The 23439-nt window shown below is 37.8% G+C and overlaps 1 long non-coding RNA gene across 1 annotated transcript; it reads right to left on the minus strand.

Annotated features, from left to right (window-relative positions):
• Nucleotides 1–15212: 15212 nt before the first annotated feature.
• LOC138820407 (uncharacterized) lies at nt 15213–18059 on the minus strand. The gene is made up of 4 exons (XR_011369866.1): nt 17973–18059; nt 17481–17672; nt 16738–16780; nt 15213–15796 (listed from the first exon to the last, which is right to left on the minus strand). It is a non-coding gene; the product is annotated as an uncharacterized lncRNA (long non-coding RNA).
• Between the last annotated feature and the right edge of the window lie 5380 nt (nt 18060–23439).

The following is a 23439-nucleotide window of genomic DNA, read 5'->3' on the forward strand; positions in this document are numbered from 1 at the left end:
ATTTTGGGAGCAAGACATAGATAGAATTGAAAGGTTGTTTACAGGGGACAAAGTAAATTTTATATCAGGAAGTTTGAGTTGAAATTTGTTCTTCAGTCTTCTTACATCATTTATGAATGTGACAGTACTACCAGTTATGGGTCAATTTCCTTGAGGAGCAGATTGTATTCTTCTTTCTTTTCATAAGAAACCATACAGGAAATTCTTTTGCCTTTTTTTTTTCAATTGGGAAAGTACATTACATAGGGGTTACAATTACATGGGCAAGGTAATAAGTACATTTCTTATCAAACATTGTTACCTACTCCTTTGTTTCTCCTTCCCAAAACTTCCCATCTCCCCCTCATCCCCCCCAGCGAAAGTTGTACATTGTATTTTTGAAATAAAATCTTGTGTATCTCATTGTTGCAATGGGTCCACCTGTATCCCTATTTAAACAATCTCTTTTTTCCCTCACCTCCACAAATTATACCAACATCAAATACAGTGAAAGCAGGGGATATACAGGGGGGAATGGACATACAAAGCAATAAAGAAATCATCTTATAGGTATGTTAGGAACAATCGCAAGAAAGAAAAATTGAATCCTTATCTTGGTCTCAGACATAAATTAGTTACTGCAAATAAGGGATACCATGGGAGCTACATTTCTTTGGGCCTGGCTTACTTCACTTAATTTATTTTTTCCAAGTCTTTCCACTTCTTAACAAATGGGGCAATTTCATTCTTTCTCATGAAGGCATAGAATTCCATTTTGTATATATGCCACATTTTCTTGATCCATTCATCTACTGAGGGGCATCTGGGTTGGTTCTATATATTACCTTCGGTAAATAAATCTGCAATAAACATGGTTGTGCTTATAGCTTTGTTTGTGAACATTTGCATAAATGCCCAAAAGTGGGATTGTTGGGTCATAGGGGAGCTCTATGTGGAGTCTTTTGAGGAACCTCCATACTACTTTCCAAAGTGGTTGAATCAGTTTACACTCCCACCAACAATGCAGTATGGTTCCCTTCTCTCCACATCCCCTGGAACATCTGTTCTTTAAATTAGAGTTCTTGATTATAGCCATTCTAACTGGGTGAGGTGGTATCTAAATGTTGTGTTGGTTTTCATTTCTTTTATGGTTAGGGAGGTTGAGTATTTCTTCATGTGTCTATTGGCAATCCTTCTTTCCTCTTCAGAGAAGTTTCTCTTTAAGACTTTAGCTCGATTTGTTTTTGTCCTTCCCCTCCACAAATTATACCAACATCAAATACAGTGAAAGCAGGGGTTATACTGTGGGGGAGAGGCATTAATGGTTATGTCGAAAAACGAACTTTACAACTTTGGCAGGGTGGGGGAGGTAAAAATCGGATTGGGGGAGGTAGGGGGATTATGGGAATGGATGGGAAGGGAAAAAAAAGAGGAGGCAACAATGCTTGATAAGAAATGTACCGTTATCTTGCCCATGTAATTGTAACTCCTCTGTATGGTATTCTCACAATTAAAAAAAGAAAGAAAATAATAACAAAAAAAGAAATGTACTCATTACCTTGTTCATGTAACTGTAACTTAATTTTAAAAAAAGAAAAAAAAGACTTTTGCTCACTTATTTATTGGGCAGTTGTTTGTTTGAAGATTAGTTGGGGGATTCAATTTTTTGTCTCCGGTATATTTTAGATATGAGACCCTTGTCCATTGTATGGCTAGTGAAGTATTTCTCCCAATCCGTGAGATTTCAATTGATCTTGATAGCTATGTCCTTTGCCAATGCAGAAGTTCTGCAATTTCATGCAATCCCATTTGTCCAACATTTATGTGAATTGTTGTGTTTCTCCGTGTCTATTAAGAAAATTTCGGCTTGTGCCAAGGAGACCTAGGGTAGCTCATATTCTCTCCTGTAATGTTTTCAGAGTTTCTGCTTTGACCCCGAGGTCTTTGATCCATTTGGAGTTGATTCTGCTGCAGGGTGATATATAAGGATCTAGCTTTAGTTTTCTACAAGTAGTTAACCAATTTTTTCAGCACCATTTACTGAAGAGGCTGTCTTTCTTCCATTCTAGTTTTTTAGCTCCCTTATTGAGGATTAAGTGGCTATAGGTCTGTTCGTTCATTTCTGAGTTTTCAATTCTCTTCCGTTGGTCCTGGGGTCTGTTCTTGTGTCAGTACCAAGCTCTTTTGATAACTATAGCTTTGTAGTAGTGTTTGAAATTTGGTATTGATATTCCTCCAGCAGTGATCTTTCTGTTGAGGATCATTTTAGCTATTCGGGGTCTTTTATTGTTCCATATGAATTCTTGGTTTGCCTTTTCTATTTCGTTGAAGAATGAGGTTGGAATATTGATAGGTATAACATTGAATTTGTAGATAGCCTTGGCAGGTAGTGCCATTTTCACGATGCTGATCCTTCCAATCCAGGAGCTTGGGAGATTTTTCCACTTCCTAAGTTCTGTTTTGATTTCCTTTTTCAGGTTTTTAAAGTTTTCATCATAAAGGTCCTAAACTTCTTTGATTATGTAAATTTCTACATATTTTATTTTTTGTGCACTATTATGAATTGCCTTCCTGATTTCACCCACGCTTTACTCATTGTTTTCATACAGATAATCCATTGATTATTGAGGGTGAATTTTATACCCTGCTTCTTTGCCAAAGTTTTGAATCAGCTTCAGTAATTTGGAAGTGGAGTCCGTGTGATTCTTTAAAATCATGTCAGCTGCAAAGGGTTTTGTTTCATCTTTCCCAATTTGGAACCCCTTTATGTTTGCATCTTGTCTTATTGCAGTAGCTAAGCATTCTAATACTAAGTTGACGAGAAGTAGAGAGTGGGCATCCTTGTCTCATTCCTAAGTTAAGAGGAAATGGCTTTATTTTTCCACCATTAAGTATAATGCTGGCTGTAGGTTTCTCATATACAGCCTTTATTGTATTGAGTAATGTTTCCTAGATTCCTAATTTTTTCAGACCCATCATCATAAAGGGGTTGATGGATCTTGTCAAATGCTTTTTCTGCATCTGTTGAGATAACTATGTGGTTCTTATCCTTGCTGTTTTTTGATGTGATGAGTTATATTAATTGATTTGTGTATATTGAACCAGATTTGCATCCCTGAAATGAAACATGTTAGATCGTGATGCGTGATTTTTTGGATGAATTTTTGAAGTAAATTGGCCAAAATTTTGTGGAGAAGTTTTGCTTAATATTCATCAAAGAAATCAGTCTATAGTTCTTGTTATTTGATGAGTCCCTGCCTGTTTTTGGAATAAGGGTTATTATGGCTTCATAGAATGAGTTCGGTTGTGAATTTTCCCTTTCAATTTCATTGAAGAGTTGGAGGATTATTGGTTTGAGCTCTGCTTTGAAGGACTTTTAGAATCCATCTGTTGCTGGCATTTTCTTAGATAGAAGGTCTCTTATTGCTGATTTTATTTCAATCCTTGATATGGGGCTGTTAAGATGGTTTATCTCATCTTGGTTCATTTTTGGCATGTCCATATTTGCTAGGAAAAGGTCCATTTATGCCACGTTCTCACACTTATTAATATAAAGTTTTGAGAAGCATTCCTTTATAATGTTCTGAATCTTGTTTCTGTGGTGATGTTTCCATTCTCATCTCTGAATTTATTTATTTGGGTGTGTTTTCTTTTTCTGATAAGATTTGCTAACAGTCTTTCAATTTAGTTAATTTTTCGAAGAACCAACTCTTTGTTTTGTGGATTCTTTCTATGGATTTTTTTTAAAAATTCTAATTCATTTAATTCCTACTTAATTTTAAGTATTTCTTTCCATCTACTGGGTTGGGGTTTATCATGATGTTCTTTCTCAAGGAGGTTCAGATATCTCATAAAATTGTTGGTTTAAGGTCTCTCCAATTTGTTGATGTAGGAACTCAGAGCTATCAACTTCCATCTGAGTACTGCCTTTGCTCTATCCCAGAAGAGCTGGTAATTTGTGTGTTCATTTTTGTTGAATATCATGAATATTTTAATTTACTTACTAATCTCTTCCATGACACACTGGTGATTCAACAGTATGTTGTTCAGCCTCCATGTGTTACAGGACTTTCATTGGTGCCTTTTGGTGTTGAGTTCTAATTTTATTCCCTTGTGGTGTGAGAGAATGCATGGCAAAACTTCAATGTTTCTGAATTTGGACAAGTTTGCTTCATGACCTAAAATGGGGTCTATTTTGGAAACTGTTCCGTGTGATGCTGAGAAAAACGTGTATTCTGATGCTGCTGGATGAAATATTCTGTAGATGTCTGTTATATCTAGTTGATCCATGCAGTTGTTTAGATCTGCTGTTTCTCTGTTGAGTTTTTGCCGATTTGATCTATCTCGTGGGTATAGTGGTGACTTAAACACTTCAACAATTTATGACTTTGGATCTATGTGAGATTTGAGGGAAAATAGTGTTTCTTGGATAAATCTGGGTGATCCGTTGTTTGCCAAATAGAGATTTAGAATTGTAATATCCTCCTGAAGGGGAGATCGCTTAATTAGTATGTTGAGACCTTCTTTATGTCTTCTCACTAATTGTAATTTGAAGTCTATTTTATCTGATATCAGGATTGCCATTCAAGCCTCTTTATGGGGACCATTTGCTTGGTAGAATTTGTTCCAGACTTTCACTTTCAAAATGTGTTTGTTTGTATGAGCAAGGTGTGACTCCTGAAGGCAGCAGATAGAAGGATCTTGCTTTTTAATCCAACTAAACAGTCTGTCACTTAATTGGAGAGTTAAGTCCATTAATGTTGAGAGTTAGGACTGAGAAGTGTTTGGGAGTTCCTGCAATGCTATCCAACTTCTTGGGGGCTGGAGCAATTGGATTCTTCCTATAGTTCTTGGATTCTCAGTTTGGGTGCGGTTTCTTGGTCTTTATTGTGGTCTTGTTGGTTTTCTATGTGTAGCACATCGTTAAGTATTTTTTATTGGGCCAGTTTGTTGGAGATCCATTGTTTCAGTTTTTCTTTGCTATGGAACGTTTTTATTTTACCTTCAGTTATGAAGGAGAGCTTAGCTGGGCACAGTATGATTGATTGATAGTTGTTTTTCCTTAGGACATGGCCTACATCATTCCAGGCTCTTCTTGATTTAATTGTCTCGATTGAGAAATCTGAGCTGATTCTATATGGTTTCCCTTTGTAAATAGTTGATCTTTTCTACTTGACAGCTTTAAGGATTTTTTCCTTGGAATTGATCCTGTGTGGATTATAATGTAATGGTGAGATATCCTTCTCTAGTCTGGTCTATTTGGGGTTCTAAAACTTTCTTGTATCTGAATAGGCCTATCTTTTTGCATGTTTGGGAAGTTCTCTGCTAGGATCATGTTAACTAAATTTCCTAGACCACTAAATTCTGTCTCTAGTTGCTGCTCTACCCCCATTATCCTCAGATTAAGTCTTCTGTGAGTGTCTTCAAAATGTTGAATAGATCTATCATATTTCTTGGATTTGTCTTGGATAGTTGTATGTTCTTTCTCTGTAATAAGCTGGCTGTCCTCAATCCCTCAAATTTGCTCCTCTGCATGGTATAAGCTACTGTCGAGATTTTCTACTTTGTTTTTTTAAATTTCTTTTCCTTCTAATTGGTCAGCTTTGATGGCTTCAAATTCTTTGTTGGAGCTTTGTTTTAGATCTTGTAAGAACTTCTTTACCTCCTTAATTTGGTGTTGTGTTTATTCTCAAATCACGTACTTGATTGGTTATGGTTTCCTTGTACTCCCATTCCTTCTGTTGGGCTCCATTCAGCATTCCCTTTGTGGTCTCCCTGAATTCTTTCAGCTTTCTGTTTATGGATTCCATGAATGCCTCTATTGATATTTGTCTCTTGTCATACTGCTCTCCCAAGTCCTGTATTACTCTTTGATTAGCTTCCTCATGTTCATGCATTTCCTGTAGTTCTCTTTGACTGTTTTCAGCCTGCTCATGCAATTCCTGTATTTCTCTTTGACTGTTCTGATCCTGCTCATGCAATTCCTGTATCAATCTTTGAGGAGCTTCCTCACTCTCATGAGATTCCAGTATTAATCTTTGGTTTGCCTCTCTCTCCCTATCACGCTCACATTGAATCCTTTGCAGGTGTTCAATCTTTTCATTCACCATGTTTACCAGTAGTGTTTGTAGAGATGTTTGGGAACTCTCTTTTGGATTATACATTAACTATGCTGTCAAATGATTTTCCTGAGTGGGAGTTCAGATAACTGGACTTGCAATTTTCCTTGTGTTTTTCCGGTTTGTTCTGCCCAGTTGGTATGAAAGTCACACCAATTTTTTGTTAGAACAAAATTTTAAGGCAAGTATCATCAAAGTTCTGTAGTTGCACAGACAAAAGTCTGCAGATACAATATTTTTCAACAGATACAATTTATTCAACATCAAACAACTATGGCTTAATGGGCTAAGAACAGCAAAGAAGAATTTGGCAAATCACAAATTATTAATTTTAGTTGGAAATGTGGGAAAAAATAGGATTAGAGGGATGTGGAGAGTTAAAAGGAGAGTGAATTTAACCAAGTCCTAATCTTAGAGAGGGAAATGGATTAGGCAGAATGCTAGAAGCAAGATTAAGAAAAAAAAAGAAAAAATGGAAATACAAAAATTTAAATTTAAAAAGTGAAACACTTAAAATTATGTGTTTAGTGATGATATTGAGAGACGAAAAGGACAGAATGAGATGATGGGAGGGAAAAAAAGGAGACATGAAAAACTAAAAATTCTTTAAATTAGTTACTTGAAAATTATATAGGTATAAAGAGAGATAATACTGCTCTTAAAGAATTTTAGCGTAAGAGTTTGTGAACTGAGTAATAAATTTCTGGATTAAGTTGTACACAACGGGGCATAATGTCTAATATTCGACGATGGGTAAATATCTGGGGATGATCCGAATAACAATTAAGTCTCACAAAAAAGAAAGAGAAAAAAAAGAAAAGAATAAAATAATAAGGACCAAAAGGTCAGAAGAGATTTTATAAAAAAGCACACACACACACATTTACACCTAAAATAATAATGATGAGAAGAAAAAGATTAATTGAAAACATTATTTAAAAAAAATTAAAATTAAAGAAAGGTACAAAAAGACTTCTTTGATTATTTTTGTGGGGGTAGAATGTGAAGATATTCTATCTCCCCTGTGTCCATAACCAGTCTCTTGGTGGCGTCTCTGGTCTGCTTGTGGTGTTTGTTTTTCCTGTGGCTTGATTAGTTGCTTAAGTCAGTTTGTTTGAGCAGGCAGAAAAATGTTCGGCATTACCCATAATTTTGTGATCCTCCTCCCAGGCTAGTTCAGTGGGAAGGAGATCTGCTTTGAGTATCACAAAAGAGGGAGATGGCTGTTTCTTCTAGTTTTGAGATGCTGTGATGAGGCTAGGTTCTGGGTAGGGTTGAGGCCTCTCAGCAAACAGTTGCTTTTCCCTGAGGCGCTAGCTCCTGAGATACACAGCCCAGTCTGGATCCATTCTCAGCATTTATGTTTACTGAATTTCAATTGATTGTCAAGGTTGCTGTAGGGAGGGGCAGCCTCTGGCTCTGTTTACAGAGTGAAGAAAATCACTCCTCCAAGGGCAGGGCTTCTTTGCCTGGGCTGGGTGACTTCTCTTGGGTGGAACTGAGCGTGGCAAGTCAGGTCAGGTTCCTGTGATCTCCTAAATGGATCTTGCTTTCTTCCAAGGCCTGAGTTAGAGATAGCTGTTCAAATGGGCCTTTGTCAGTATCAAAGATGGAGATCGCTGGTGGTGGTGGCAGGGTGGGGTGGCCTTACCTACTCTGTTCGCTGAGAAGGAGTGAAGACGTCAGTGTTCCACTCACGTCAGAATCTTGGTTCCTTTTCCGTCAGTTCTTACTGATGTTGAGTAGAATCTGCTGTCCCGCTGTGTCTGGCATCTTTGTCCTGGACTCTTTGTTATAGGTATGGCGCCTATGGCCACTGCCACTGGTGCCACAGCTGGCACAGCCATGGCTACCAGCAAGTGCTCTGATCTGTCTCCTTGCCTGGATTTTCCCTCTCTGGACAAACTCTCTGTACTGTAATGGGACACTTGGTGTGATTCTCTAACCTAGGACTGTTCACTGGAACAGTAAAACTGCTATGTGAGAGCTTGTTTAGCTCTAGTTTCTCCTCCACTCTCCCTCTGAACACATTTTTTGCCTCTTATTGAAGTATATCTGATATTTTAAAGTAGATTTGTCCAAATATAATTAAGTTGATCAATTATTTCATTAGGACAATGTTGGCCAGATTTATTTCTAGTAAATCTTATCCCTTATGATATATGAGAACATGCTGTGTTAGTCTCCTATTAATATGACAAATATTTTTATAAAATTAACTTCAAATGAGGAAAGATTAATCTTGGTTTCTGATTTTATACCTTTCAATTTACATTTCTTTTTCTCATTACTTTTGGTTGGTGATGGTACAGTACCCCATATCAGGAACATGTGATGGAGTATGTGTATTCCTGGAAGCGAGGAAGTAAAGAAAAGTAAGAATAGGAGTGAGAAAGGGAGAAAGGGGAGGTGGGGAAGAAGGAGAGGGAGAAGGAAAAGGAGAAGGAGACAGAGAAGTAAACGAAGGAAGAGGAAAAAAGGACTTTGATCTTAAACCTTCTTTGATGACAAGTTCTCAGTGACCTAATCTCTATTACTATGCCCACGTGAAAGGTTTAACCTCTTTATGGCAACATAGTGAAACCTAATTATTAATCCCAATCCTTTATTATTTCAGATTTAATTTCTAGACTGATGGGTAGATCTTTCTATACAATTGTGATAACTTCTATTCCTAAATACCAGAGATGCTATTTGGCATAGAGGTGGTTTGGTTATACCATTGCTGGAGAGATGAATGAAATATTTTGAGCAAAAATACATTTTATTTAATGGATAAGGATGCTCCCAGAGGTTTCATTTTGTGACCTTCAAAAATGACTATTTCATCTAACTCATAATGACTTGAATTTTTCATAATTTTATGGCATTTCCATTCAAGTATTTGTCATCAACAGTGAGGTTCTTTCCTTCAAGTTGAAGGAAAAATAAATACTATCACAATCTTTATCAGAATTATTCTTTAGAGAGTAGGTATAATATGAATTTCCTACCATTCCAAAATTAGTTATCTTCAAGTCTATAGGAATAATTGGATAAGTGATTAAATATCCTGCTTTAGTTTTCTTATAATGAGGTTCATTCAATTTCTAAAAATCACTGTTGACATAAAATACATGAAATTCAGTGTTTCTCTGATATGACTTAGTAATCAAACCTCAGAAATACATGATTTCTAATCAAGATTTTTATATACTCACAAAATGTATGAATTTACAAAACCTAAAAAAGTTTAGGTTTAAAAGAATAGAAAATCACGTGACCACAGTATATAATATTTAATTTAATGAAAAATTGCTTCATTCAGCCTGACAGAGCCTTTTGCTTTTAGCTTATATGAGAAATTTGATTAACAATCCCTTTTTTGCTTTTGAATGATAGAGTATTGCAATTTGTCTAAAGATTCTGTCATTTAAACCTTTGCGTGCATAATTTTTCATAAAAATGAAACATTTTTCACAATGCAGGTTCAGGTTTAATAAATGAATAAATATCTAAATGTTAATTTGTTAAACTGAGCCTCTAGAATTCAAAAAATACAATTTACTTTATTGTTGGATATATTAAATCTGTGCTAAATATGGGTGTCTCAAGCTTGTAATCCTCGCTACTCAGGAAGCTGGGGTACAAAGTCAGCCTTGGCAAGAAAGTTTGTGAGACATATCTCAATTAATCACACACACACACACTACAACACACACACACACACACACACACACACACACACACACACACACACACAAAGCCAGAAATAGAATTGAGGCTCAAATGATAGACCAATACCCTTGAGGAAAAAAAACAAGAACAACTAAGGGATAGTTCTTGAGTTAAAATCACAAGAACAAAACCCACACACAAGCAATATTATGCCTAAATGCTTATTTTAGTTTGAAGAAATAAACAATATCATGAAAATAATATTTGTTACATATCTTGGAACATTTGAGAAGTTGCTTTTAGTATAATTTGTCTTAAGATATAACATAGGTTATTAAAATTAATATTAATCTAGTTAATATTTATAATCACTCATAACACCTTACAGTACAACAGTTCAGATTTTTTCTATTGCCATAAGAAATATTCTGAGTAAAAGGAAGAGAGGAATATTAGACGAAAGGAGAAAGAAAGAAAAAGGAAGAAAGAAAAAAAGAAAGAAAGAAGGAAGGAAAAGGAAGGAAGGAAGAAAGGAAGAAAGGAAGGAGAGAAAGAGAGAGGTAGGGATGGAGGGAAGGAAGGAGGAAGCAAAGAAGAAAGGAAGGAAGGATGGAAGAGAAGGAGAAAGAATGGGACAAAACAATTTAATTTATAAAATCTCTTTAGCCCAACATAAACTCCATGTAATGAATCCTTAATAAATTCAAGTTTGGAATTTTCACTTCTTTGCATGTTATCCATGCATGAATGAAACCAACAAATGAAGGATCATAAATAACTAGGTGCATCTGTTTGCATTTGTAGTAATATGTATGCGAATTTTTTTCTCATTTTTATACATCATCAAATAACTATTTACAAACAATTTACATTTAGTTATAAATATTCTAAAAATTGATGAAATTAAAGGATTTCAATATGTTATATAATGTGAATACAAGTATTTTTAATGTTATTAATATTAAAGTCTTCATGTTATATTAATTATGAAAAATTATTATGCATTTTATCAGAAGAATTAGCATCCTCTGATTTTGGTGTCTGTGGGTGTCCTAATAGCAGACCGTAATTAAAATCAAATGAAATCTTGATTTGAGATTTCCCCAATTGCTTGATGTAGGCATTCAAAGCTGTAAATTTTCCACTAAGTATTGCATTTAATATGTCCCTGAGGAGCTGGTATTTTGTGTGTTCATTTTTGTTAAATTCCAGAAATTTCAGATTTCTATTCTAATCTCTTCAGTGCCCCACTGGTCATAAAGCAGTGTGTTGTTCACTCTTCATGGGTTTGACTTTTTTTTTTTTTTTTTTTGCTTTAGCTGTTTAATTCTAAGTTTATTCTGTTGTGGTCTGAAAAGATATGTGAATTCAATTAATTTTCTTTCAATTTGGACAGAATTTCTGTGTGACATAGGATAGGTTCTATTTTGGAGAATCTTCCATGACCTGCTGTGAAGAATGTATATACTGATACTGAATGTATGTTCTGTAGATGTCTGTTAGGGGTAGGTGGTCAATGTAGTTATTTAGGTCTTCAGTTTATTGGTTGAGTTTTTCCAGTATAACCAATCGATGGATGACAATGATGGGTTGAGATGTGTTTTTAGGTTGTGTAGTATTTGGTTGATGATGTAGGGTGGTCCAGGATTCAGGGCATTGATATTTAAACTTGTTATATCCTCCTAATTGAGAGTTGCCTTTCTCAACATGTAATGTCTCTTCCTACTAATTTTAATTTGAATTCTATTTTATCTTATTTTAGTAATTCTACTATGGCCTGTTTATGGAGTCCATTTACTTGAAAATTTTATTTCCAGCCTTTCAGTTTGAGTGCGTTTGTTTTTGTCAATAAAATGTATCTCTTGTGGACACTGGATGGATGTGTCTTGTTTTTTGATACTAGTATCTGATCTGTTTTCTAATTGGTAATTTAATTCCATTGATATTGAAAGTTAAGACTGAGAAATATGTTGTTATAGCCCTGCTGTTAGGAGCTGTGCCTCATCTACTGTTAATATATTTACCTTGTTCTCTGGTAGGGAGCATTTTATATAACCAGATCCTGTTCTTCTTGATCTTCTCTATATAGGGTATATTTAATTAACTTCTACCCTGCTTATTTGGTGGAGATACATTGTTTCAAGTTTTCTTTGTCATGAAATATTTTTATATATCCTTTAAATGTAAAGGAGAGTTTGGCTTGGGACCATATTCACTATTGGTAGTTGTTTACCCTTAGTGTTTGTCATATATTATGCCAGGCTCCCCTTTTATGCCTAGAAAAGTTGAGCATTTCTTCATGAGTCTAATGACCATTTTTATTTCCTCTTCAGAGAAGTCTCTCTTTAAGTCTTTAGCCCACTTAGTTATCGAGTGGTTGTTTCTTTGAGGATTTGTTGTCAGGTGATTTAATTTTTTGAGTCCTAAGTATAGTTTAGATATAAGACCTCATCCGTTTTATGACTCGTGAAGATATTCTCCCAGAACGTGGGCTTTCTATTGATCTTGTTAGCTATGACCTTTGCCTTGCAGAAGCTCTGATGTTTCATGCAATCCCAATTTTCCAAACTTTCTTTGATTTCTTTTGTTTCCAGTTCTCTCTTAAGAAAATTTCGGCTTGTGCTAAAAAGCCCTAGAGTTTCTCCTATTCCTTGAGATAATGTTTTCATGGTGTCTTCTTTTATTTTGAGGTGTTTGATCTATTTGGAGTTGATTCTCCTGCAGGGTATTATATACAGATCTAGCTTTAGTTTTCTACAGGTGTTGAAGCAATTTTGTCAACACCATTTACTCAAAAGGCTGTCTTTCTTCCATTCTAATTTTTAGCCCCCTTGTCAAAGATTAGGTGGCTATAGGTCAGTGGGTTTATTTCTGAGTCTTCAGTCTTATTCCATTGATCCTCAGGTCTGTTCTTGTGCCAGTAACAAGCTGTTGTTTTACTATGGCTTTTTAGTAGAGTTTGAAATTTGGAACTGATAGTGCTCCAGTGCTGTTCTTTCTGCTATGGATTGGCAAAGCCAGAGCTAGCATTATACTTAATGGTGAAAATTTAAAGCCATTTCTTATAAATTCAGGAATGAGATAAAAAGTCTGCTCTCTCCACTACTCTTCAACTTAGTATTAGAATGCTAGCTGGGGCAATAATACAAGATGCAAACTTAAAGGTCTCCAAATAGGGAAAGATGAAGTAAAACTCTCCCTCTTTGCAGATGATATGATCCTGTATTTAAAGAACCACATGGACTCCACTCCCAAATTATTGAGCTCATCTGAAACTTTGGCAAACTAGCCAAGTATAAAATTCACCCTCAGGAATCAATGGCTTTCCTGTATTCCAATAATGTTAAGATTGCGGGTGATATTAGGAAAGCAACCCCTTTTTAAAAGCCACACAAGAAATAAAATATCTAGGAGTTAAGAAGGACCTCTATGAAAGAAATTTTCAAAACCTGAAAAAGAAAATGAAAGCAGAACTAAGGAAGTGGGAAACCACCCATGCTCATGGATTGGGAGGAATAACACCATGAAAATGGCAATACTGCCAAAGGTTATATCCAAATTCAATGTGATACCTACCAATATCCCAATCTCACTCTTCAATGAAATAGAAGTAATCCAAAAATACATATGGAACAATTGAAAACCCAAATAACACTGAGGTTTTTTTAGTGATTCTCATTTTGTATTACCACTTTGATTCTACAAAGTAATCTACGGATTTTACCTTTCTTCCCTCCCTTTGGATAAAGCTCAAAAAACCCTGCCTCTAACTCCCAAGACACTTAACTCTTAGGTCTGGACAATTGTTCCTAGATAGTGGATTACTTAATTGTATTTTGAACGCATAAAACATGCATATAGAAATCTCACATTTTGATCTCATGAGAAAGCAGCCTTTACTCCACTCTCAGATTTATTTCCTGAAATGCATTTTTAAAGAGAATATGTTTTCATTTTTAGATGAACGGCTTGTAGGAAACTATTTTCATAACCTGGCTCCTCCTCCTGCACCTCAACACCTAAAACACAAATTTCAAAACGCATTTAAAAGAAACAATACAAAAACCAAACACTGGGAATGCTCAGATGCAGAACATTTTACAAAACCCAGAATATAACTCTGCTGTCTGAGGGAGGGGCTCTCTGAATAAATTAACAAACAAACCCAAAAGAGCATCCAGGAGTATCGGATGGGAGTGTCCCTGGCTGCTACTCCATGGACAAGGAGCATGGAATGGCTTTCCTAAGCCTGCTGGCGAATGCGTGGGGGAAAGTTTCCTTGCCAGTCTGAGTACAAAAGTTGGCATCACCCTGCTTGGGCCTGTCTTTTTTATCTTTTCCCCACAGCAGAACAAAATCAACCCCTCCTCCACGGCTGATAAATACTGTACAAACTGATCCACAGAGTGGCATCTGTTCAGTCTGCACTCCTTCCTAGGTGGGTGGACCCTGTCCCGTAGTATGCGTGTACTCCCAGGGGCTGATCCTCATGGACCCGGCCCAAGGGACAGGGGGGTGCTAGATGTGAGTCAGTGGCACTGTGTTATTCATGCAGCAGCTGCCAGGTTGCTGCCCTAGCCCAACAACAGGTGCACCCTGATCTTCTTCCACAGTCCCAGGCGATGGATGCTCACAACGGCCCTAGGTGGGCAGACTTCCAGTAGGATCCTACTTCACCAGAGGGACCAGCATGCCTGATTAAGTGGCTGCAGCCTGAATTAATTATTAATTATTTAATTAATTGTTTAATGGAGCAGTATTTTTGCCAGTTGTGGGGCTTGAACTCTGAGCCTGGGCACTGTCCCTAAGCTCTTCAGCTCTTGAGCCATAATGCCACTTCCAGCTTTTTCTGCTTATGTAGTGCTGAGGAATTGAACCCAGGGCCTCATGTATGCAAAGCGAGCACTCTACCACTGAGCCACCTTCTCAGCCCTGGAGCAGTTTTAAAGAAAATGATTCACATTACTGTATGATATTATTGGAGAGTAATTTTTCTTCCATATGTGCCCAAAGCACAATGAAATGTAAACAGATTTGAACTCACGGTTGGAAGAGTATCCTACATACCACTATAAGTATTGTGACATTTGTCCAAATTGACAGAACAGCTTTCTAGGACCTTTAACCTGCTATGTCATAGACCTTTTGTAGCCACCTTATTTCCCCATACAGGCATGGCCTGGCATTTAACAGTTGAGTAATATGCAGTAGGCTCTCTTGTACAGCACCCTGTCACTCTGTTTTCCTCCCACAGAACACGTATGCACAATGCTTCAGATTGTAGGCTTAAAAACATAATTAGGATTCATGAATACTAGATTATATAAAAAACACTACCATTTTAATAAAGTTAGAAAAATAAATAGAATGAGCATTTTATAACCATCAGGACAAAAAAAATACAGGTTTTCCCAGGAATGGGGGAAGGAATCTCTAAATCTAGATTGGCTTCTAAGTTGCCTTCAGAAAGAAATTCTGCCTCAGAGTCCTAAAAGGGATTTACTTCCTCATTAAAGACAGGGTTTTCTTCCTGAGTCCAAGGAGGGACAGATTCTAATTTCTCAATTGGAAACTGGATCCCCTTCAGGAGGACAGATTGGTCAGGATATTCTGTGAGGAAAGATTCCCTTTCCTCAACTGAATCTAGATTTTGGACCTCACTTATTGGTTTTCCTGAAGATACACTGGGGTCATTTTCCATTAGCATACATTTACACTGCATACCAAGACATGTCTTTTTGACTTGTTTGGAGCTAATCTAGGTGGATTATCAACATCACTGGAAGATATTCTGGATCATCTTCTTCCTTGGCAGTAAGTGCAGGTACTCCTGCTTCACATGTGGGGTTCAGAACCAGTGGGATGTCCACAGGACTCAAAACCTGCTTGGGCCTTTCTATATATTAAAAAAACACCCTCTATGTTCACATGCCTTCTGGAGATCAGTAATGTTTTCTGATTTCCATGAGTCATCATAAACGACATCACTGATGGGTTCTTTATCTGGAGAACTGCAGGAGCTGCTCTACTGTGATACAAACCTGAGAATGGAAATAGGTACAGGAGTCTTAGAACTCAAGAAGTTAAGGTGTGACTAAACTTTCATGAGAATCTAATGGGGGAAGCTGTAGAACTTGAGTTTGGACTGAACACTGATGAGAAGTTAGCATGTTTCTACTGAGTGGCTACTTCCAAGTTCCTTCAAAGGAGAACAGATATTACCTGGCAAAGAATATCCATAAAAGGATATTTTGCCAAGCTGGGGAGTACTAAGGGCTCTATGCCCATCCTGCCCATGCCTAAAGACCCAAGTTCCATCCATATTCACCAGCTCTGAGGTATCTAAACAAGGACTTCTTCCACTTTTTCTTGGTCTCATGGGCAATGCGCTCCTCTAGCTGGTCCAGAAAAATATGTAAGCAGAAGAGCAAGTCTGAAGAGGGCATCTTGAGCTTGACATACTGTGTAAGTTCTTTCAGGGTGTCATGGTTCTTGTTCTCATAGAAATCATCAAGGTAGAAGTCCATCCACATAGGGAAGATGGAACAAACTATGCTATGGGCAGATTGGTGACAAGGAAAATGAGAGCCTTTCCTCCCCATCCTGAGCTTTGTACTATAGCCTCTTTCTGGCGGGACTTGCATGTTGGAGGAAGAGACTCCTGCAAGCAGGATGCTCCTCACAACCCACTTCTAGAAATTTCTCAAATATAATCATCTAAAATTCTCCCTATGTTAGGAGGAGAAGGTTGTTTCCCCTCTTGATCTGACTTGCTATACATACCCCCCTCGTCATCCATGAGAGTCCAAAACCACAAACACATCCACACTGTGTAATCTGCTATCCACTGAAGTGCCAAGCCTCAACCCCCTGGTGAAAATCACAACTGGTGTGCAAAGAAGGAAGTTGACTTTGATTCAGACACCTCAAAGATACCCAGTTTTCAAAGACAGAACTTCTCTTTATGTCAACGTCCACTTACTTCTTCATCTTGTTCATCTTCCTCCCAGTTACGGTAGAAGGATCTGTACCAATGGGAGGAGAGAAGAAAGTTAACTCTATGCTTCTCCTTTTGTGAACTAACAGGACAGACATGGGACTGGTTAAGTCACATATGGTAATGTAAACATAACAGACAAAAAGTAGAGATATGTCTATACAATTTCATGGAAATTCTGTGAGGATGCTTATCAGCATTTGTCCAAATAAATGTCCCATGGCTCATGCCTCTAATCCTACTAATCAGGAGGGTGAGATCTAAGGATCACAGTTTGAACCCAGTCTAGTTTGTAAAATTCTAAAGACACTTATCTTCAATTAACCAGCCAAAGGCCAGACCTGGACTTGGAGCTTAAATGGTAGAGTGATATGAACAGAACAGCACTCAGGCCCCAAGTTCAAGTTCCATTCTTTCTTCCATCTATATTCCTTCAAAGGCCTCCAAGATAGTGATTTCCTAGGTGAGGGTGGATGTTGGGTGACACTGGCTCATTCCTTTAATCCTAGTCTCTCAGCAAGCAAACTGTTAAGGCTCCACTAGCTTCTGAGGAAAATGAAATGTTCTGGCAGGCCACTCGTAAGGAGTAATCCAGGGAATGCACTTCTTTGTCTCAAGCCAAGCTCCTGTGATAAAACCCCAGTGAAACAGTCTCAGAGAGGTACCAAGTATTCCAATAATCTGCCAGGGGGTCTCATCAGTCCTGGATTTGAATGAGGAACACTCACTTTTTAAACAATATCCAGCAACTGCTCCATTGTCTCCCACTCTCTATAGTGGCGGTGGAAGTTTCCAACATAGAAGAGATCACCTTTCTGGTAGGCAGGGATCAGGTCCATTACCAGCATTTCCAACAAGCCTGAGTCCAAGCTCCATATATTATAAGGCACATTCAGGATTTGAGCAGACTCATTGTCACACTGAGGTGGTAAAAAGAATGAATCTTTGAAACATGGAAATGGGAGTACACTTCAAAATGAGTAATAGAGTAATAGGATTGAAAAGTACACAGTAAATATTTTATCAATATACACATATAAAAACACAAGAAGAAGCCTGTACTGTGGGCTAGAATGAGATTAAATAGGTTTCCTGTCATAGTTACACCTGACCTGAGTTGCCTTGTGATTCCCTTTATTTCTTCTTATAAAAAGGCCTGAGACATTGGATTCGTGGTTTGGCACTGATCCAATGTCTGCAGTATTGAGTGAGGCACTCACCCCTCTCATGCCTGGGACCTGATTCTCTTGAACTTTGAAAACAATACAGGAATGTCTTTCTTGTTTCTGAGCCACAGGCCAAGTGAGCTGGCTAGAGCTGACTGTAAGTTACAGTTGCCTGGGTCTCAGAGTTCCATATTCTATTCCATTGTGAGGGAAGTAGTGTCATCTCTCAGAGCCCAATGATCTAAGCTGCTTACTCACATAAGACCATCCCAAAGACAAACGGGAGGCTGAAATTTCCCCTCCCACATCACTCTATACAAATGTGGACATTGTCAAATCCCAACATCCTCAGGTAGGCCTAGGAACCAGCATGGTCTCAGCCTCAAGGAAGCTTTCCTAGGTGAGAACCATGCCTTATTCCTTATTTTTCACTATTCCTCTTGTTCTGCAAAAATCATTTTGCCTCTCAGGACCCTCTCAGTCTGCCATGTGCTTTTTGCATCTACTTCCTAGGACACTGTTTGGTTCATGTTTCCTAATCTTTTGTTTGCTCTTGAAGCCCCTGTGTGCTGTAATCTGCCCAAAAGACAAATACTTAGAAGTGGGAAAAATCATAAAAATATTGAAAAAACCTTACACATATAGTCAGACATTTTTACACGTGTACATTTTTTTAAGATAAAAGACTATTTTTGATACTTTTGTCATATTTTATGACAGAGGGGAAGGGGAGAAGGGAAGAGGTGCTGCATTGTCTTCTCATAATTCAATGATTATTATTTTTTGAATGGGTGTCCAGTCGTGGGGCCTGAACTCTGGGCCTGGACGCTGTCTCTCAGCTCTTCAGCTCAAGGCTAGCAATCTATCACTTGAGGCACAGCGCCACTTCTGGATTTTTTTTTCTTTTTTTGCTTATGTGGTGCTGAGGAATTGAACACAGGGCGTCATGCATGCAAGACAAGCACTCTACCACTGAGCCACCTTCCCAGCCCCTCAATGATTATTATTTAAAACTATAGTTGAAGGAATGTAAGATTTAAAGATAAAAACAATGCTCCTGTTCTTTTTATAAGCTAGTTGTTTATAAAGTATTCCTCACTAAAGTCTTGTCACCTGTGTCTCATGAACTATCCTCCTCCTTCAAAATAATCAAGAAAAACCTTCACAAATAAGTGGGCTGTTGTCCCATCTCTGGATAAGAATTTAAGATACAATATTGCCTGTGACTCTGTGTGTGTACATCTCTGTGGGAGTGTTTGTGTGTGTGTGTGTGTGTGTGTGTGTGTGTGTGTGTGTGTGTGTGTGTGTGTGTGTGTGTGTGCCCATTTTTACTTTGACTTGTGGAACCATGTTATCTCAGAAAGCCTCAGGGCACTAATGGGATGAAAAGCTTGTTAGATTTTAAGGCTAAGATTAGGGCTGGGTCTCATTCCTCTTACTGTCTCCGTTGATTTAAAAAAGAAATCCTCCTTTATCTTTAAAACATACCCAGGAAGAAGCAGGTTATTACCCTACCAGAGAGAAAAGAGGCTGTGACCCTGAAGTGCCTAAGGCAATTCAGCAATAACCTTGCCACTAATATCCACTGTGGGAGTAGAGAGGGTTACTAGATATCAGTAAAAGAATGTCCCACATGATCTTATTTTGTAGTAGATATCAACAGGGAAGCATTCTCAGGTGATGGAGTCAAGCAGGAGTTCAGTCTATTTTACTGCAGTGGAGGTGGTCTGAGTGATGATGTAGATTTCCTCCAGGTGACTGTCAGGCTGTCGTTGAACTTTACCCATTAGGGTGTGCAGCAGCAGCAGCAACAGCAGCAGCAGCACAGGGTCTCTCAGTGGCTCCAAAGGACAGTCACACCTCGTGCTGAGCTGCAAATTCCTACACAACCTGGTTAAGGACACATGGCATAGGCTTGGCAGGCTGTGACCCCACTAGATTTTAAAACTATTTAGACAATAGCCCAGGACAATTTACCAAGCTGACAACATTTTAAATTAGATAGTTCTTTTAATAGGGCTAGGATTTTCTAGGCAGATATACAGGGCTCAGGCCTGTAGTATTATTTCCCATGTCTTTTCCTTCTGTCTGTTTTGCCACATTTTTAAAAAAGTGAATCTGGTCCCTTGTTCTTAAAAGGGGATGTTGGGCAAAGATTCAGCTTCTGTCACTTCTTCAAGCTGACTCAGGGATGTTGATCCTAGTTAGCCAGGAACCTATAAACATAGCCTATTTTACAAAGAGGTTATCAGGGTTAAATGTCATTAAGAACAATATTTTAACTTTTAACAAATGCACAGTCCTTTTTTCTGGCTACAGCAGTGGAGCTTATTTAGACTTCTAGTTTACAAAAGGATCTTTCTGGATGGCATAGGAATGTGATCTCTAGTAATCCTAACAATGCCTCAGTTACCTATGTAGGCCTTCAGACAGATATCAATAGAAACACACACTCAGGTTTACAAAGTTTTTTCCTGAGCAGATGAATTTCAGGTAGCTGGCATCAGCTCAAAATTTACTGCCAATTAGAGTTTTTGGCACATACAGGGGTTGGGATCAAAACTATCTTCCACATTTTAAAACCTTAACTTTTTAGTACTATCACAGATGACTGAAGAGTTCCTGTCCCTTACAAGGTAGATAGACATAGACAGTAGGCATGCTTACAAACTATGTTCCCATGAACTCCTGGTTCTGACCAATTTTTGAAAAGCCACACACAAATGACTCTAAGATCTGACATTATTTCTGCCATACAAGCAGTGGCTTATGGTGTCTGGATGCTCCTCCATTGTTTTCATCCCAGGAGTGTCTTCTCCACACTGGGAAAAATGCCTCATTGGCATTTCCCTTAGTTAGTTGCTGAACTTGAACTCGGGGCCTGAGTGCTGTCCCTCAGATCTACAGCAGGCTATCGCTCTGCCACTTTGAGTCCTAAAGAAACTCTGCTTGCTCTTTCAGCCATCTTTTGGCTGAGTAGAAGTGACAGTTTCACAAGGACCTTTTTCTGCCTGGGCTGGGTTGGAACCAGTTTGTAGATCAACAATTCTCATAAAAGGCCACTTTCATCCACTTAAAAGCAACAAGGTGTTCAACATAGAAGTGTCTTTTAAGCATGTTCTTACCTGAAAAGTACTAAGAGCCAAAGTTACATCTGATAAACTTACAAGAATCCTCACTCCTTTTTGTGGACCTGCTAGGAACTGTTACAAAAAAAAAAACCTATGAGAGCAAACTGAAATAGGAATTAAGCAATTATTTTGGTAATCCTAATTTTTCCTTTAGCATTTTGAGGTAAATATTTAGAACGTTTTTACTTTTAAACTTTATATCCAGAAATCAATTCCTAATTTGTTATCTCCGTTTTAATATTCTATACTTTAGTTTTTAGTTGCATTTTGAAAAATCCCTTGACCTCTCAAGGCTAGGTGTCACTCATTTTCTCTTGGATGCTTGTTTTAAAACAGATACACATGAAAACTTTTAAACTCAAATAAGAATTTTTCTTATTGCAAAAATTACAATCACAATCACTGTACCAAGAAGCTAGACTTAACACCATTTTGCCTTAAAAATATCCAATAGCAGAATATCATTGAGAACAAATCACATTATATAAATAAACTTTTTAATCCTTTTTAAAGGCCTTCTTAATTTTAATTTTAACATATCCAAGGGACAGTTTTAGCAATGATAATCCGATCATTACATCATTCAGTTTTACCATCATGTTTCCAGTGTCTATCTGAAGGTAAGGTACAAAATAAAGATGAGCCACTTAGCCCTTCCTGTGTAATGGGCACGCACCCAATCCAACTCTTTAGGGTTATATGAACTGCATTTGTGCCAGCTTGCCTTCTTTCAACATGCATGGTTCTACTGTGCATGACCAGCTGAACTGCACTTCTGCATGTTCACCCTTCACTCCTAAAGATAGTTCTTCTCTTGTCTTCTAAGTTTCTCCTTGTTGTTAAGCCAGATATCTTTATTACAGTGTAAAGAGACTTATGCATTCTAAAATACTAGATTTTCTAATTTTCAAGTTAAAGAATCCTTAAAAAGCCATTTAAAACAAAGTGAAAATTCTTTAAAAATTTTTTTGGTAATGTCCAAACGTCATAACCTTTTGAATTTTAAATTTTGAACTCACCCAATTGTTACAGAATGCTGAAAATGTCTATCTTCAACATATTACCAAACACATACAAAACACACTCACACAGATATTTAAGCATGCAAAAATAAAAACAACTTTTACATACATTTTCTAAAATTTTCAAACAAAAATTTAAGACAATATTTCTTTTAAACTAAGTATCTTTGTTGAGTTTCATTTTTCAAGGGCTTGCTTTACAAAGGCATTTCTCCAATTAGTCTTTTGAATCCCTTCTGTTGGAGGAATGCTGGGGGGATGGTCACCTGAAACTAAACTGGCCTGATTTTTATCCAATTTTATACAAGAGCAGTTTACATTGTCAGGACTAGGTGAAAAGTGAAACCCAGCCACACAGCCTTCTCTGTGACTGAGCTCAGCTGGAGGCTGGAGCTTTTATTTCCCCAGAGATGTTCAAATAAATAACAAAATCACAAAAACCAAAAACCCACATTAAAGCTCGTACCAATTCTAAAACAGAATGAGACAACTCAACACCCAAAGGCTGAGTTTATCCCTACCAGAACTCTGTGCCGTTCTCACTCAGCAAGCTGAATCCAGAGTCTGCTGAATGAGCATGCTACTCTCACCCAGAACTTCCCTACCTCAAGAAACAGAACAGAGAACAATCAGGTCTCAGTGAATGGGGTGATGTCTCACCAACGTTTGTTGACCCAGGGGCCTTCCAAAGTGGAAGAGAAGTCCCAGTCATTTTGGAGCAAGGGAAATAAGTCCCTAGCGGCCATCCCCTCAGACTGACAGATTCTCCCCCATATTCAGACCCTCCTGGGCCAAGGACAAAGGCTAATATAAACTCCAAATGACAAACAGAACACTCAACACAAAGAATTTACAAAGACACACTGCATCATTGTAAATTGTAAACAAGAAAGCGCCGAACTACATACGGAGAGTTTCCCCCAAAATGGAAAACTTCCCAATACAGATGGAAAACTTCCCACAAAATGTCTGCATGAAAGTGCGAGACTACAGACAGAAAATTTCCCAAAAATATCTGTACTAAACAGCAATCTACCAAGAGGGGTCTGGGGACATCTTCTCAAAGAACCCCGTTGTCAGTCTTATAGCGCATCTACCAAGAGTCCTTGCCAACCAGAATACAGACCCTGTGGGAAACCAGAATTACAGATACAGAAATTACAGGCAACCAAATATGCAGAACAGCAGTGCCTTGAATTAACAGCTGTTTTTGTTTTTTGAGTCTCTGGGGTGGGGCGTCTGGATGGTTTTATGAGGGAGATTCCACATGAACCCCCAGAAATGTTGTACAGACTTGAGATGCCCAAAAGACCCCCAGAGACCACGACCAATATGAACAGCATAAGAGTCTTTTATTTGCAAGCTCAA

Source organism: Dipodomys merriami, unplaced genomic scaffold (assembly GCF_024711535.1).
Source record: "Dipodomys merriami isolate MVZ:Mamm:240054 unplaced genomic scaffold, mDipMer1.0.p SCAF_88, whole genome shotgun sequence".
In the NCBI taxonomy this organism is placed as follows: Eukaryota; Metazoa; Chordata; class Mammalia; order Rodentia; family Heteromyidae; genus Dipodomys; species Dipodomys merriami.